Here is a 10804-nt window from a genome sequence, read left to right as displayed (position 1 = left end):
GTACAACATGATGACTACAGTTAACACTGCTCTGTGATATATGGAAAAGTTGGTAAGGGAGTTGGTTCTAAGAGTTCTCATCACAAGGAGAATATTTTTTCTTTTTTTTTCTTTTTATTGTATCTCTATGAGATGATGAATGTTAACTAATTGTGGTAATCAGTTCACAATATATATAAGTCAATTATGCTGTACACCTTAAACTTATACTGTGAAGTATGTCAATAGCTTCTCAATAAAACTATGAAAAAAAGAAAACCACACCATCAGGAAATTGTACTCAATGCTCTGTGGTGACCTAAATGGGAAGGAAATCCAATAAAGAGGGAATATATATGCACATTAGAAAGCAGAGACATCACTTTGCCAACAAAGCTCCATATAGTTAAAGCTATGGTTTTTCTAGTAGTCATGTATAGATGCGAGAGTTGGACCATAAAGAAGGCTGAGGGCCAAAGAATTGATGCTTTCAAACTGTGGTGCTGGAGAGGACTCTTGAGAGTCCTTTGGACAGCAAGGAGATCTAAGAAATTAATCCTAAAGGACATCAACCCTGAATATTCATGGGAAGGACTGATGCTGGAAGCTGACGCTCCAGTTTTTTGGCCACCTGACATGAAGACCCAGCTCATTGGAAAAGACCCTAAAGCTAGGAAAGAATGAAGGCAAAAGGAGAAGGGGGCCACAGAGGATGAGATAGTTGGATGGCATCACTGACTCAATGGACAGGAGTTTGAGCAAGCTCCTGGAGATGGTGAAGGACGGGGGAGCCTGTTGTGCTGCAGTCCAGGGGGTCACAGAGTCAGACATGACTTAGCAACTAAACCTTGAACAACAGCAGGATGTATATGGCTGGCTGATTCATTCTGCTGTACAGTGGAAACCAACACAGCACTGCAAAGCAACTCAGCTGCTGCTGCTGCTGCTAAGTCACTTCAGTCGTGTCCAACTCTGTGGGACCCCATAGACGGCAGCCCACCAGGCTCCCCCGTCCCTGGGATTCTCCAGGCAAGAACACTGGAGTGGCTTGCCATTTCCTTCTCCAATGCATGAAAGTGAAAAGTGAAAGTGAAGTTGTTCAGTCATGTCCGAGTCTTAGCGACCCCATGGACCACAGCCTACCAGGCCCCTCCATCCATGGGATTTTCCGGGCAAGAGTACTGGAGTGGGGTGCCATTGCCTTCTCCAGTAAAGCAACTCTACTCCAATACAAATTAATACATATGTGAAAAAAGAAAACTACACCAAAACTCGGAGTCTCCCAAGTACTCCTTCATCTGCTTCTCAGCTACGACTGGAGAACTAAGTCAGGATGGCATCCAGCAACCACCTCGTGGACCCAGAACCATTACCCCTTGGTCTCCAGCCTCACTCAGATGGACCCATCAGATCTCTCTCTCTCTCTCTCACTTTGAGAATCCAGTTGCCCATCCCTGCAACTGGCTGTGATGAGAGCCTCATGGTGCCAAACACAGGGGATCTCCCTGACTCTGCAGTCAAGTGCTCTGCCCTTGAGCTATACCTCCATCTCCCTAATTCTGTATCTCAGGAGGAAGGCACAAATATATACAACAGATTGCATTAATGTTCACCAAACATTCCATTTTTCCATCCTATGGGAGAATTATACATTCCTGCCCTGCTGAACTCAGCAATTGCCCCATGACTTGTTTTAGCCACTGAAATATGGGAGGAATTGAAATGTGAGACGTGTGTCCCTTTGGAGCAGAAACTGTAACAACCAGAGTGTGGCTTACCTGAACCTTTTTTCTTCTGCTATGATGGCCAAGGAGTGCTTCATATAGAAGCTACTCCACTAGCCAGGATCCTCAGACATCAAGAAGTCAAGCCATGGCCAACTCAGGATGCACAGGTCACATGAATGAGAAATAAACTTGTATTATTTTTGTTGGGAATCACTGAAAGCTTGGGGTTATTTGTTAAAGCAGCATAACCTTGCAAATTCTGTCTAATATCCAGTCCTTCCCTCTCTGAGTACCCGGGGACTCCTTGTGCAAATAAGACCACCTTCTCCCCAGAGCATTTCACACCAAAAGAGGCTTCTCCAAGAATTCATTTTGCATCTCCTCTCCAAGTCTCCTGCCTGCTTTACATCTGTTTAGTAAATGAGGAGTCTCAGCATGTGCCCTGAGCCACTCTTCAGCTTCAACTTCTACAGAAACTGTTTGGTGGTAAAATTTACTTAAAAGGGGGAAAATATAATCTCTCATAGGGCAGAGCCACCGCTTCTGTTTTCCCCAGAGTGGCTTGTACACAGTGGACACCAGCGAGTGCTTGTCATCTAGGATAATTCTGAGAAGAATCCACAGCAGTCTTAGCATAGCTAGAAAACTTGAGTGATGGATGGGAACACCGAGATTTTTTTCCATCCAAATCTCTACTCACGCCATGGCCCTGTTTTAGCAACCTCCTTTCTAGCGCTGGGAAAGTTGAGGGCAGGAGGAGAAGGGGGTGACAGCGGATGAGTTGGTTGGATGGTGTCACTGACTCAGTGGACATGAGTTTGAGCAAACTCCAGGATACAGTGAAGGGCAGGAAAGCCAGGCATGCTGCAGTCCATGGGGTCACAAAGGGTCAGAAATAACTGAGGAACTGAACAACAACTCTAAACAAACTAGCAAACAATCCTAGAAGCAAAGGGTATGACTAGTTACTTTTGATCTGAGAATGACAAAGATCCCAGACAGGGCAGGTCAAGCTACCTGATGGAGAATGGAGATTATGCAAGTCATTATGTCTACACAAAGCTGAACGGATCATCGCATGGCAGATGTTCTCATGACACAGAAACTGGCATCAGAAGCTCTGCCAATACAGCCTGGTCTTGACAATATTTATACCAGAGAAGAGGTCTAGCCCCTTTGGTTCAAATGGCCCATCAACTGGTGGGCTACCTTGATGCCCCTGTGTCACTCACTGCTCTGGCTGGCAGCACCTGGCCACTGAGGCCCCGCATGGACACGGGAGCTGAATCTGCCCAGTACTCTAGGCTGGTGCACATAGCCGGGGATGGTGGGGCGGGGAGGGGGGACCAGCCTGGCCTGCCTGGCACGAGCCTGCATGTACAACTGAGTCACTTGAGCTTGCATCCCTTTAGGGCCAACATTTCTGCTTCAGAGGCTGGCACCTCATAATTACAGCTGTGTTTCTGTTGTCGTACCAAATTACCTCACTTAAGAGCCTGAAAATAGCATCCAGCCTGAAGGTGCTGGCTGCACAAAGAGGGAGGCTTCACAAGACTCAGAACCTGGGTGCTGAGCCAGAGGGCAGGGCTGGAAGATACACCCAAAGTCCTAATGGAGAGAATCCTATGACTCCTCTCTCCTCGTGACGGAAACAGAACGGTGCCACGAAATCGTCCACTCCCAAACTGGAAATGAGAACTACCCTGCAGTTCTGTCTCTGACTTCATTCATTCACTCATTCATGCATTCAATATTTTTATGTACTTCCTCTGTGGAATCTACTCACCTTGCCCTCCAGATCACTCCCCTGACCCCTTTGCCCTGTGCCTGGGAGACTGACTTCTGCAGACCACATCACCAAGCTCCCTTGTCCTCTGACTGCCAGATGGGCTAGGCTAATGGGAACAGGAGAAGGAAATTAGGAAGTGGGAAAGGTGCGAGGTCAAGGCGGTAATTCCCCTGTTCCGTCCCTGCTGGGCCAGGGTTTGCAGTAGTTGGATTCTGCTACCTGGGCCACAGCTCCTGGCAGGTGGTTCCTCTGCTAAGATCACTGCAAACAGTTTAGATCCTCCTCTTGTCCCTTCAGGCCCAGAAGGAGTATATGAATTGTCTAGGGATGTTATAAAAAAGCCCCACAAACTAGGTGGCTGAAAACAGTAGAAATGTAATGCCTCACAGTTCTGGAAGCTAGAAGTCTGAAATCAAGTTGTTAGCAAGGCCATGCCGCCTCGAAACTTGCAGAGGAACTTTCTTGTGTCTTCTAGCTTCTGGTGGTTACCAACAAACTTTGGCACCCCTGGCTTATAGGTACATCGTTCCAATCTCTGTCTCCATCACCACGTGGCTGTCTTCTCCCTGGGTGTGTCTGTGTAAGCCTCCTCTTATGAGGACACCAGTCAGACTGGATGAGAACCCACCCTAATGACCTCATCTTCCCTTGACTACATCTGCAAAGGCCCTATTTCCAAATAAGATCACATTCACAGAACCTGGGACTTAGGACTTCAAACGTTCTTGGGTGACCTATTTCAATCCCTGACAAGGAATAACAGCCTCCCACCGTGGCCAGTCCCCAACCTGGGACTGTTCCGTTAGTCCTTTTACTCCTTTATAAGCAATTCCTTCATTCTCGTCTTTTTCAATTCCTTTTGAGAAAGTGCCACCTGTTTCCTGCCAGGACTCTGACTGAGACCTCTATTGCCTGGCTGCCCTAGATCACCTAGCAGGTGCCAGAAGGCACCAGAAATACAAAGATGGGTGAACACTACACTGTCCTGCCTTCATAGGGTGCACGGCCTGCCATTTAATCGGCTGAGTCAAAATATCACAGAGTAACAGTGCAGCTGGGATGCGACTCAAAGGAGAGGGTCACAGCACCTTGGACATGCTTAATATGGAGAGAAAATGTAGGCAGAGAGGCCAGGCAGGGTTTCCCAGGGAGAGGGACACTGCTGCAGCCAGAATGTGGAGGATGAGTGGAGTCAACCTGATAAAGAGGGGCCCTTACCTAAGCGTCCCCACTGAGGCCAAGGGAGAGGACCCAGAAGAGGGGAGTCAGTGTCCCCATTTCCCTCCAATGGCAGATCTACCTTCACTCATTTCCCCGTCCAGACACAGGTGACTTCTCTCCAGGAAGGATGAACACCCTCTTCCGTCCTCACGGCTGCAGACCTCAGCAGAGAACCCCGGGGCAGCGAGAGCACCCAAGTCCGGCAGTAAGAACCCACCCCCAGGGCTACACGTGTAAAGAGCAGCAGCATATCACGGGGGGTGCAGCAGGGAACAAGCACCCCAGAAACCAAGAAACAGAGACGCCCAGCACACGCCTCAGCCTCGGCAGGTCCAACATCAAAGTCACAGCATCTGTCTGTTCCCAGTTTCACTGGGGTCACCCCAGAACTTCTCATCTGCTCCCTCGCTCAGCTCCTCCTCTGAGAAGTCATTGTGTGTTTCTGATTTTACCTCCTCAATCTTTTTTTAAAGTGCATTTTTATTTTATTTTCTATTTTGGGGCTGCACTGTGCAGCCTGTGGGGTTTTAGATCACAAATCAGGGATTGAACCCACATCCTCTGTGTTGGAAGCAAGAAGTCTTAACCACTGGACAGCCAGGGAAGTCCTCTTTACCTCCACAATCTTTCTCAAACCCACACCTTCCTCTCCTTCACCACTAGCTCCTGCCCTATTTCAGACCCTTACCATCTCTCCCTAGAACTTTGCCTCTGCTCCTTCCTTGTCTGATCTCTATTCTGTCAAATCCACCCACAGAAAGCAGGCCATCTCGCTTCCCTGAAGGTGGCCCTCCCTGACGCTTCCCTCCCAGGAGGGTACAGTCCACGTGTCACACCCAAGGCTCTCCTTCCCACCAACCTGCTTCCCACTGCTCATCCTTGATCTTCCAACAAGGCCAAACCACTTTTATTTCCTTGTACATATCCCGTCATCTCTCCCTCTTTGTGCCATTTTTCAGGTTGTCTCATCCTTCACCATACCCTCTCTCCCATAATCTAATTAAATCCATCTCGCACCTAAAATCTTAATTCATGTGTCAACCCCTCCAAGAAGCCTTCCTTGACACCCCTGCCCTCTCATTTCCTACCATAGGCTCTTCCATCATTAAATCTAACATCACATGCTCTAAATCTCTGTGGAGCTACTTGCCCCATTAGAATGAAGATTCTTGATGGCAGGGTCCATGTCTAACTTGGCTTGCTATACCTACTGCCTGGCATAGAGGTGGTGCTTTAAAAGTAGATAAATGAATGAGTACATGACAACCATATGTGGGTAGACTGTGCCACTTCTGTGCTGGGGTCAGAAGCCCTCAAAATGAACAGAATTTCTACACACAACACACACACACACACACACACACACACACACAACCATCACTATTAATGGGTCCTACCCAGTACTCTGTTACTGATCATGCTTCCAACATACAGAAGCTGCTTCAATGGTGTTTGTTTTGCTCAGCCCCTAGTAGGTAGTATATGGAAGTGTCTGCCTTGCAGATACTGTGTGATTTATCCTTTTTAAGCTTCAGTTTTCCATGTGTAAAATGGACTCTATTATAGTATCCACTGAACAGAATTACTGTGAAAATTGAATGAAATAAAACAAGGCATACGGTCAGAACCCAGTAAACAATAGATATCACTAAGCTGGAAAACGGTGCGACAAGAGACACACAGGTAGATGCAGTGGGAATTCAGAGGTGCAAACACACTTGAACACTGTTGTTTTTTAGTAAAACATCCCTCCCCCTCAAAAAAAGGTTTTTTATACATAATCGATAGCTCTGGGAAACTCCATTGTTGTGGGTTTGCTGTGTTGTTATAAAAGGCGGTGTTTGCATTCACTTGCCAGGTTTAACCGGTGTGCATGCAATGGCAGCAAGAACAAGAAACACATGAAGAGAGAAAAAAATCAGTGCATTGGGCCAGGATTTCCCAAGACTTCAGTCAGGCTCCTAGAGAAATTGTGCCCATTCACCTCCTGCTGCTGGGCAAAGTGGTGGGAGAGAAGGCCTGGCTCATCATCTTACAAAACAAAGAGAGTTATAAACGCATTTGTTCCCAGCCCAGATCCAAAAGCTAATCCTCATCCTAGTGATAGTAGGTGATCATTTGATGAGTCCCATCTGCAGATGATAAAGTCCAGGACTGGAGGCCAAGACCGTGATTCCTATTCTGGTTTCCCGGTGGCCAGGCCAGTTCCTGTCCATCTTCCCTCCTCAGAAACCTCCTCGCTTACGGAAGTTCTCTTGGCAAGACAATGGGAGGAGTGGAAGCTTTTTCAGCTTCAGCATCAATCAACAAATATTCAACAGGCAACTTTGGAGCACCCAGTCTGTGCCTGGTCCTTTGGGCAAGTTTTGAAGATTTAAAAAGGATGTACACTGAACAGAAAAGGAAACCATCGACAAAATGAAAAGGTAATCTACAGAATGATCTGGAGAAGGTATTTGCAAATAGTGTATCTGATAAGGGGTTGATATCCATAATATATAGAGTCCATACAACTCAATAGTGAAAAAACAAACAACCTGATTAAAAAATGGGCATAGGAAATAAACAGATCTTTTCCCAAAGAAGTACAAATGACCAACAGATCCATAAAAAGGTGCTCAACATCACCAACTGTCAGGGAAATGGAAATCAAAACCACAAGATATCTCTTCATAACTGTTACAATGGTCATCATCAAAGAGACAGTGACCAAAAGTATTGATGAGGATGTAGAGAAAAGGTAGCCTGAGTTGGTGGAAATAAAAAGTGGTTCAGCCACTACAGAAAACAGTTTGGAGGACCCTCAAAAAGTTAAAAATAGAACTGCCATATGATCCAGCAATCCCATTTCTGGGGATATATCTGAAGAAAGGAAATCACTGTCTCAAAAAGATGTCTGCACCCCCATGCTCACTGCAGCATTATTTACAATAACCATAGAAACAACCTAAGTGGCAATCAACAAACAGATGGATAAAGAAAATGTGGTGTGTATATACACAGTGGAATGTTATTCGGCCATTAAAAAGAAGGAGATCATACCATTTGCCACAACATGGGTGGACCCTGAGGGCACTACGTGAAATGTCAAAGAATGACAAATACCATATGATCTCACTTATACGTGGAATCTAAAAAAACCAAGGTCACAGAAACAGAAAATAGACTGGTGGTTGCCAGAGCTGGGGGAGAGGGGAGTAATGGGTGAAGGTGGTCAAAAGGTACAAACTTTCAGTTATAAGATAAATCAGTTCTGGGATGTAATGTATATCATGGTGACCACAGTTATCTGCCTCTTACCTTCCAGCCCTGCACTGCCCAATGCAGTAGCCACTGGCCATATGTGAACTATTACTTGAAATGTGACTGAGCTGAACTGAAATGTGCCAAAAGTGTGAAATATACTTTGGCTTTCAAAGACTTGGTATGAAAAAGGAATATAAAATATCTTCTTAAACTTGTGTTTATTACACATAGAAATGATAATATTTTAGATATATTGGGTTAAATAAAATGTATTATGACAATTGATTTCCTATGTACTTTCTCAGCATGACTACTAGAACATTTTGAATTACATTTGATTTTCAAATTCTATTTCAATTGGAGAGGGCAGTTCTAGATCGACCTCACAGTCTGCTGTGAGCATTAAATCAATAAATACAAGAAGAGCATCTAGCACCAAGGCTGGAACAAAGTACCCAATAGCTAGTCTGAATGTTAGAAAGACCAGTGTTTTTCAAAAGTTACAGAGCTACGTTTCCTTTTTCAAGCAACTTCCTCTAACAGATTTTTTTTAAAAGCACTTCTGATTAAAACAAAGAGGAGTCCTCTCCAGTCGTCCATTCACCTTGGGCACCACCTCCACAGTTTGGAAACCCATGGGGTGAGATCAGCTACACCTATGGCTAATTCATGTTGATGTATGGCAGAAATCAAACCAATACTGTAAAGCAATCATCAATCAATTAAAAATAAATAAATATAATTTCTTTTTTTTTTTTTAATCTGGGTTTATTAAGTTTTAGAAAAATAAATACTGTGGTTGGTTCTACCCTCGCCATCCACTTTTCTCCCCTTACAAATTTGAGCTTATGAGTTCAGGCTTCTAAAAAGCAGAAGAAGGCAAAATAGAACAATGTAGGTTTTATTATTCACATTTTCCCTTTCTAAGGGTAATATTATCAAAATAGCAAACTTGATTCTCTTTCCTTGAAATGAAGATCCTATTTCCTAAAACTAATTTAAATAACTGTTCTTAAGAAATCAAATGAATTTAACAACCAGTACTTTTAATAAACTAGGAATTAAATGCCTATAAAATATATAACATGATTTTAAGGAGTCCTATTATAAAGTCTGAAAGCAAAATCTAAATATTTAATAGCTTAAATTTAATCTCTTTAAAAGTTTTTTAAAAGCTGTAAGCTATATTATAAATTGCCAGTTAAATTCCCACTCTAGTCTACAAAAATAATCTGCTGCACAAATATATAAATTTAAGGTAACTCTACTTGTGTTGATCTTTTTTCCAGTCTTATAAGTTCAGTAAAACAAAAAGTAAGCACCTAGATATTAAATTAACTTTCATTTGAGCAGCATTTTGATTTTAAAGGGATTCTAAATGTAGTCTAAAACTTTCCAGAAGTCATATTTACACTCATTGTACAGCACTTTATATACATATAAATACAGATTTATAAGAAATAAACAAATTAACCTATACTTTTCATAATGTAAAAAATAAAGATAAAAATACAACATATGTGATCATATGGTAAGCCATCTATTTGAGAAATATGCTTGGTGTTCAGTTCTGATGGCAAAAGCCTTGAATAACTTAAAGCATCACATAAACACACCACAGGTGCTTAGTTTATTTGTGATCTTAACCTAGGCCTATCTACAGTTTTAAGTGTTAAAGTCAATGCTGCATAAATAGTTGAGTTTAGTACTGTCTGCACTGGAGAAAAATGATTATGGAAGGTATGACAGCAGATAGCAAATGTTTTTAAATATAACTATAGGGAGGGATTAAAATTAATTCTTTTCCGGGGGGAAATCAGGAATTTCTGATAATAGAGCTTTCGTTAGCAGTTTGCTTTGCCTTTTGTTCCTGCCCATAAGGTAGTGTTTGATTTTGCTGTGATACCTCTTATAAAAAAATTGATGGACTTGACTTTCCTGGAATACAGCAGAGTGGATTTTTGTGATCTAATTACCCTTCCACAAAAACAAATAGGTGGCTGTGATAAGGTCTGTTTGTGTCCCACACACAAAGTTCTTTACCAACCAATTCCTGGCGGAAGTAGGCTAGAAGCAGGGATTTTATCTGGGGAAAAAAGTTATTCAAAATGTTTACTGTTCTATAATGTTCTAGTCTTGAGACTGATTGGGAAATCCTGTTTGGTGCTCCTTTACCTCAGAAGGCATGCCAGCTCTTATGACAGTAAGAAATTCTTACGATCAGATTCAAGGTACCGAGGAACAGGAAGCATGGAAATTTTGACCCACATTAAACAAACAAGCAAATAATAACTCTTCTGTAAGTTAAAAGAGGGTTTTAACTCTAAAAGCAAGGCCCTTTCCCCAGAAAAGTAAATTCATTAAAAATGTAGAAATAAAAATCCCATTATGGCTCTAAATATACAACAAATAAATAAGGTCACATATTTTGTACATTTCAAATTTTTAAAGAACCCTACAGTATTTCAGGAAGATGACTTAAAGTATTGTTCCCTGAGTTCTTGATGCAATCCCAAATATAAGTTCATGAACTCTAAAGACCTTAAAGAGAGAAAAATCCACATGGCTTGCTTCCTCTCTCTTTTAGGATTAGCTGTTTACTCCAAAGCAGTTTGGTCAGTGCTTACCCTATAGTTCAAATGCTTTAAGAATGTGGCTTTATCCATTTCTTAGAAGACAAACTCCCAAAGAAACTTCTAAGAAGGAAAAAAAAAAAAAAGACTGTTTAAAGAAAGTAAAGTTTTAACATTAGTTTACAGTGCAGTTGAGTAGATGAGTTTTATATCTATAAGACATCAAAAAAAAAAAAAAAAAAAAGACATCAAGAGTGGTAATACTGTCA

This window comes from Dama dama, chromosome 18 (genome assembly GCF_033118175.1).
Source record: "Dama dama isolate Ldn47 chromosome 18, ASM3311817v1, whole genome shotgun sequence".
NCBI classification, from domain to species: domain Eukaryota; kingdom Metazoa; phylum Chordata; class Mammalia; order Artiodactyla; family Cervidae; genus Dama; species Dama dama.
This window is presented reverse-complemented; position numbering follows the sequence as displayed.